At 29.8% G+C, this 8,236-nt stretch overlaps 1 long non-coding RNA gene across 1 annotated transcript; it reads left to right on the top strand.

Moving 5' to 3' along the window:
- The first annotated feature begins 5,935 nt into the window (after window positions 1-5,935).
- On the top strand, window positions 5,936-8,236 carry LOC145952840 (uncharacterized). The gene is made up of 2 exons (XR_014430332.1): window positions 5,936-7,151; window positions 7,902-8,236. It is a non-coding gene; the product is annotated as an uncharacterized LOC145952840 (long non-coding RNA).

Below are 8,236 nucleotides of genomic sequence, written 5' to 3'. Positions count from 1 at the left end.
TGGATATCACCAAATTAGAATCAAGGAAGGTGATGAGTGGAAAACCGCTTTTAAGACTAAATTTGGACTATATGAATGGTTGTTTATGCCTTTTGGGCTTACTAACGCACCTAGCACATTCATGAGGTTGATGAATCATACCCTAAGGGATTGCATTGGTAGGTTTGTAGTTGTTTATTTTGCTGATATTTTAATATATAGCAAAAGTCTAAGTGATCATATGGATCACCTAAGACAAGTTCTACTTGTTCTTAGAGACAATCACTTGTTTGCCAATATGGACAAGTGCACTTTTTGTGTGGATAATGTTATTTTTCTAGGGTTTGTGGTAAGCAAAAATGGGGTTCATGTGGACCCCGAGAAAATCAAAGCCATCCAAGAATGGCCTATTCCTACTAATGTTAGTGAAGTTAGGAGCTTCCATGGTTTGGCAAACTTTTATAGAAGATTTGTTCCTAACTTCTCTACATTAGCTTCACCCGATGTTGCTTCCTTTATTCTTAAAGAAGGCACATCTAGGGCTGAGTTTGTTAAGAAATTACATGAGAGGGTTAGGGATCATATTCAATCCCAAACAAAAAAATACCAAAAATATAATAATAAGGGCAGAAAGGAAGTTATCTTCAAGGAAGGTGACTGGGTTTGACTCCACCTTAGGAAAGATAGGTTTCCTTCCAAAAGAAAGTCAAAACTTAGTCCTCGAGGAGATGGACCCTTTCAAGTCCTTAGGAAAATCAATAATAATGCCTATGTCCTAGATCTCCCTTCTGAGTATGGTGTTAGTCCTAACTTTAATGTTTCTGATTTATCTCTCTTTACAGGACTGGCTACCCAAGAGGAGGATTCTTTGGATTTGAGGACAAATCCTCTTCAATAGGGAGGGGATGATGGAGGAAGCCCATGGGCCAAGGGCCCAACTACTAGGGCTATGGCAAAGAAGATGCATGAAGAATGGGCCCAAGCCCAAGGAAAGCCCATCTCTTTGTTTTGTTGGGCCTTGACTCAAGCCCAAGTAGATTAGGGTTAGTGTAGGATTGGGCCTTAGTGCCTTGTATTTCTTTTTGGGCCTTGTATTTCCGGCCATGTAGCTTAGGATTTGCATTTAGAGGCCATTTGAATTTAGGGTTATTTAGGTTACATGTGAAGTTGCATTAGCATGTAATTAGAATCACATTTGGTGTGCATTTCGGCCATGTGCAACACATGCACATGGTGTGATCCGAAATGCAACTCAAATGGAATTCTAATTACATGCCAAATGAACTAGCACATGGGTGTTCCGGGTTTTAGGCACCAAAATTTGAATTTTGAATTCAAATTTTGGGCGCCTAAGGTTAAGTGAACCTTACCTTGGTTCCACTTAACCTTAGGTTAACCCAAGGTCACCTTAACCTAATTTTACCCTATAAATCATTATGGCCGAGACTTGTATGAACACTTTGGATGATATTGATGAGTTTTCTCTCTTTGAATTCATCTCCTCCGAAGTCACCTTGCTTCCTAACTCTACCCTCCTTGAGTGCTTCTCTTTGTAGAGCTAGGAACCTTAGTCTTCTCCGGACTTAGCTTCTATGCAAGCTTAGGTCACATTGAGCCTTGTGGAGTCTCCATCCTTGAAGTTACTCCAAGGATATCCGTGAAGGCTTGAAGAATCCTTGTGCATTCCAAGTGGAATCACATCAGCCCTCCTCTACACCTTTGCACGACTGTGTCGCGCTGTAGCCTCTCTATTCACTTTTCCTTCGACATTCTCGTCCGAGAGTGAGAGTCTCTCTCTTTTGAGTCTTTTCTTTTCCTTTTTCTTTTTCTTTTTCTTTTGTTAAAAACTCTTTTTTTTATTGTGTGGATATTGGAGAATAGCATATAGCTGATAACAGTTGGTTCCATTGTGTGGGTATTGGAGATAATTATGATTGTATACAAAAAAATGTTAAAAAACCACAAAAATCGAATCTAATTGAACTCCAAACTATTGGTTGGTTCAGTTTGATTTCCAAATCTAACCGAATCCCACGTATTTTTTTTATTCGGTTCGAGTGACTTTTTAGTTAAAAATTGAACCAAATCGAATCGAACTAAATCACAAATAGTCCTAATCAACGATACAATTTTCTGATAACACTAAGTACATGTTTGCTTAAATGTCTTTGATCCACGTCTTTTTATATTTTCACGTCAAAAAGATGGATTTGATGAAGAAACAAAGTGAAGTAGCTTATAAAAACCGACATAATATTGTCGGTCATTCGTCGATTTTTAGCTGATGCTAAATAAGTCGACACAAAAATTATTTTATTTATTTTTCTTTTTTTTCCCAACTTATTATTTATTCATTTGTATTTTTAACATTCTTGAGACTCGATCTTGGAACCTTGACGTGTTAAATGAGCTTGATAACTAAGTGCACTACAACACATTATGCGTATATAAGATTGAAAAAATTATCTTTATCTCTTTCAAAACACATATACTATCGAAAAATTCAACGTTATTTTAAGATATAGAGTCGGCTTTTTCAACACTAAATTTAAATTAAGTTTAGTGTCGAAAAAGCCGACGTTATTCTTTATTTAAATTAGTATCAGAAAAGTCGATACCATATCTAAAGAAATAATGTCCACTTTTCTGACACTAAAATTAAAATACTTTATTTTAATTTACAATACTTTATTTTAAGTTTAACGTTAGAAAAGTCGATGTTATTTATTTAAATATGGTGTCAGGTTTTCCGACACTAAAGTATCAGAAAAGCTAACGTTATATTTAAAAAATAGTATCATTTTTTCTGGCACTAAACTCAATTTAAATTTAGTGTCAAATAAGTCGATGTTACATCTTAAAATAACGTCGACTTTTTTAATAATATTTGTGTAAGCTATTAATAGACCTTTTTTTCCTTTCTCGTAGTGTAAAAAGTTTATTCTCATATTATACGTTATATACATGCGAGTGGTTGATGATTCGTGAAGATGGACAACAATACATAATAATCTTAAGGAATTAGATTGTAATAAAAATAGGCAGATCATCCAAAGCTTCCAAAGGTGAACATGACCTTACCTAGGACGTTGCGCAGATCAGAGGAAGAATTGTGCGCAATTCTTGCCCTCGCGGTCTAAATGCATCTATCATCCGTGGGGTGACTTTGTCGAAGCATCATCCACTGCATTAAAGGTATATATTTAATTATATATCGGTTGAAAGTCAGATATTTTATAGTTCTTTTTATGAATTTAATGATATGATAAAAGAGATATTTATATGCTAGATAGATCGACCGAATCTTGTTCTTAGATATAAAATAAATTATATTGAATAGAGAATACTTATTTTATCTGCGTTGGCCTTCAACAAAGATTAATCCATGTTTCTGAATTCTGATAGTGGATATTTTATATTTATAGTATGGTTAAAAATGTTAGATAAAAGGTTTATTGTATTTAATAATTATAATTTAATATTTATTTAAATATATTATTTTGAAAATATTGTCTCCTTTTCTTACAGTTTTTGATCTATCGTTAGCTACAACATGTTAAATATGTTTAAATTTTGATGCGAGACAATGATGGGACAAACTTGTCCATTTTTTAATTAATTATGTGGACTAAAATTAAGCGATTAGAACTATGGAAACAAAATTGCTCACAAATTAAACTTATAAGGACAAAAATGCAGTCAAACATTTATAATATAAGGGAAAGGATTTAGTGACACATGAAAATTTTAATATATTTATTTTTGTATAGGTTATAATCGAATTGAGTACGACATTGTTTATTATATGAGTGAAACAATACTTAACACAAATAATTTCATATTAGAACATCAACTTGAGATTACAAATTAAATATTTAAACTGAAACAATAATCTTATATTTAAAATTTGAATTTGAGACCACTAATTAAATTAAAATAATAATATCTAACGTCCCATAATGTTTCATATGCAAAAACTTTGATTTATGAATTATTTATAATAAGTAATAATACTTCATTTATCTCATAATAAATGTTGTTTTAGAAAAAAAAAAGTCATAAAATAAGTGTTATGTCAACTTTTTAAAGTCATAAAGTTAATTTTGTAAAATTACTATTTTTTATTTTTTTATTAATTTTTATATATATGTAAAATAGTCTAATACAACACTTATTATAAAATGAAGAGAGTAATAATTGTAACGACCCGGCTAGTCACTACACACGGCATCGCATACTAGAAATTCCAGACAGATAGAACAAGTATATAAATATAGGATCTAGAATATATAAATATACAAAGTTCTAGTCTGACTAGGGTTAAAGTATACTAAAGAAAATTACAACCAAATGCTACTATCCCAAGTAGCTACCAGCAAAATATCCACACAAGCAAAACAGCTCCAAGGTCCGCCGGAGACTCACCACTAGACGCCCACCTATTCCTGTTCTGCTCCCATACACAGTATGATCATCGCAGTCCAAACACCATGGAAAAACAGTGAAAGGGTAAGCTAGTGTAATTAAAAATCAGCATACAAATAGATACATAGCAATGTAATTAAATTTCATCATTATGAGTATCAGCTCATCTGCACAGCTTATATCACGCATCAATACCAGCACCACGATGTGGCTACATCAACACTGTAGAACAGCAACAACAGCACCACCTCAAGTGGTTATAACAGCACCGCCTAGCGGCAACATCAGCACCACCTCAAGTGGTTATAACAGCACCGCTTAGCGGCAACATCAGCACCACCTCAAGTGGCTATAATGGCCTCTCAACTAGGCACACATCAGCACCAGCTAGCGGTTATTACAGCACCACGATAGTGGCTAACACACTACAAGAAAAATACAAAATAGCGACCGAAATTAGCGACCGAATTTTATCGGTCGTTGTTTAGCGACCGAATTAGCGACTGATTAAAATAGCGACCGATTTAGCGACCGAAATTTATCAGTCGCTGTTTAGCGACCGATTTAGCGACTGAAATTTTTCAGTCGCTATTTTGCGACCGAATTAGCGACGGATTAGAGTGGTAGCGAGAAAATCGGTCGCTAAATCGGTCGCTATTTACTTGTGTTTCATGAAAATATAATTTGCGACGGAATTAGCGACCAATTTTGAAAATAATTATCAAACAATTGCAATCGCTAATACTGAACTTTTGAATTTTTTAGCGACCGATTAAATTTCGGTAGCTAAATTTTTTTTATTAAATTTTGAACCAATGTGACTTTCACGCATTTTTCAACTAAAATTACAAAGCTAGGATTCGATCCCTGGTTGTGGGGGTTATGAGCCAGCAGCCATACCGTTATACCAACTTGATTTCTTAGTATTCTTGGGAAAGTAATATATATATATAATACAGAAGCTTATAATTTTTATTATCTTATAATTTAATATTGGATTTCTTTTGATTATAAAACATAGTAAATAAAATCTAAAATTTGTATTAGTTTATTTGATAAAAATATTTAATTAATTTTAATATATAATAAATTTAATATCAAAATATTTATTTGGATTTGAGTTATAATTATTATAATTTTTTTGATTTAATATTAGATATCTTTTGATTATAAAATATAATAAATAAAATCTAAAATCTGTAGCAATATCTTTATACAAATATTTAATATCAAAATATTTATTATAATTTTAATTATGATTTTTATAATCTTTTGATTTAATACTGGATTTCTTTTGATTATAATATTTTAATGTGTTTTATTTGAAATACCAGTTAAAATATTTTATTATCTTTTTATTTTAATTTATTATAAAATAATTAGAATATTTAATTTAGTATTATTAAAAAATAACCATTATAAGATTTAATTTATTTAATTTCATTATTTATTATAATACTTTTAGTCATTGTATTGATAAAAAAAAATAATTTTAATTAAAATATATTTAAAAATATTTTAGTTAATTTATTATCATTCACTTACTTTATTAAAAAGTGATAAAATATAATTTATTTTCAATTAATTTAATAAATAAAAACTTTAAAATATATATTTAAAATGTGTAACAATTTCTTAAATATAAATATTGAATTAATTTTAATATATACTAAATTTAATATTAGAAAATTTATTATGATTTTAGTTATATTTTTTATTATCTTTTAATTTAATATTGGATTTCTTTTGATTATAAAATATAGTAAATAAAATATAAAATCTGTATTAGTTTCTTTGATAAAAATATTTAATTAATTTTAATATATAATAAATTTAATATCAAATTATTTATTATGATTTGAGCTATAATTATTATAATCTTTTAAATTAATATTAGATATCTTTTGATTATAAAACATAATAAATAAAATCTAAAATCTGTAATAATTTCTTTGATACAAATATTTAATATCAGAATATTTATTATAATTTTAGTTATGATTTTTATACTCTTTTGATTTAATACTGGATTTCTTTTGATTATAATATTTTAATATATACTAAATTTAATATTAGAAAATTTATAAATATTTTAGTTATAATTTTTATTATCTTTTGATTTAATATTGGATTTTTTTTTATTATGAAAGATATTTACCTAAATTTGAGTTATGATTGTTATAATCTTTTGATTTAATATTGAATTTTATTTATTTACTATATTTAGAAGTTTTGGAGAGTGTTGTCAATTTGTCATATGAAGCATAAATAAAATGAACCCATTAGAAGCTATATGAAAGCTTATATGGAATATTGGGTACCAATATTCTAATACGCATTTTTGCTATATCATTTTTTCTTGATGTTGTTAAGTGATTTGTATCATTGTATACTACTGTATTTTTACATAATCCAGAAGCATTGGGTAGAAAAGTGTTTTGAGTGGGTAAAGTGAGAAAACTGGAGTGGATTTTACGCAAGAGCTTAAGTGTCAAAATCAGGGCTTTCCCTTGCATGAAGTGTAAATGTTGCTTCATTCTGTTGACATAATCTAGTGTGAGGTTATAGCTTGTAAATACCTGACAATATATTGATGGATAGTGTGATTGCTTTTGACTGATATTATTTTCTTTTAGCTGTCCGATTTGCTGTCTGATATTGGACTTAACATTCGTGAAGCACATGTTTTCTCCACAACTGATGGCTATTCGCTTGATGTGTTTGTGGTGGATGGATGGCCAGTTGAGGTACACTGCTTCTTATGATGAAAATGATGTTAGTTGCTTTCTCTTGAAGACTTCTACGAAGTTGTATCTTTCAAACCTGTAATTATTCAGTAACGTTAATTTTACAATGGCATTTTTGTTACTGCAATCACTTCATAACTCTTAATTGATTATACATATCTGATGAATTATTAAACTAAACTTGAAAGATGCACTTTTATGCTAATGAATTCAGTGCACTAGCCAAGTATTAGGACTTAGGAGTGAATACATATACTTAATAGTGAGAACTAATTAATTACCTCACGCTTTCTTTCCTCCAAGTCTTTTTCTTGATTTTCTTTTCTTAATATGTGTCATTTTTTACGGTGTTAATACGTACGCACGTTTATAATCATTTAATAGCAGAAAATGAGAATATCAACTTCTTAATTTAGTTTTCGAGGATAAATCATAATTAATATACAAATACTACTCATTTCAGATCAAGGAAAACAACAAATTTTCTTTTGGTGCATTAACAAAACAACCATTTGCCATAACACGTGTTTTAACAATTTCTATTGTTTCTCCCTTATCATTTGAAATTTGTCATGAGCAGAGGTGTTAAAATTGATTCAGCTCATTGGTTTAATTACTAGAGTGGGTTAAGCTCTCATAAACTGTTATGTTTATTGTTTTACCGACTAGTATATTGTAAAAATAAAATCTCCATGTATGTTTTGTGTGATTAAAATAAGGAATAATATTCTCTTTTTAAATTTTTAATAGTATATTGCTTTTATGGAAGAGCATATACGACAGCATGATGAGCAGATGCAATATATACTACGTCATCTCAACATTGACCCTTTAAGGCCAACCCCTCCTGCACCGAGTACTACCCTAGATGATCCTGACCATGCTGTTGATGATGCTCTTGATGACATAGTAGAAGACCCTTAATTAAGCTTCTTTATTTTACTTGTTTCAGGATATTTTATTGTATTTGACTATTACTTTGTTCAAGTTTAAACGTTTTATGTTATTATTGTGTTTTTAGCATACTATATTGACATACTTATATTTTATTTAGTTTTCACTATAATATAAATTTTCTTTGATAA

This window comes from Cajanus cajan, chromosome 10, assembly GCF_000230855.2.
Source record: "Cajanus cajan strain Asha chromosome 10, NIPB_CcT2T_4, whole genome shotgun sequence".
Classification (NCBI taxonomy): domain Eukaryota; kingdom Viridiplantae; phylum Streptophyta; class Magnoliopsida; order Fabales; family Fabaceae; genus Cajanus; species Cajanus cajan.
Note: the sequence above shows the minus strand (reverse complement) of the source record. Positions and strands in the feature narration are given on the sequence as shown.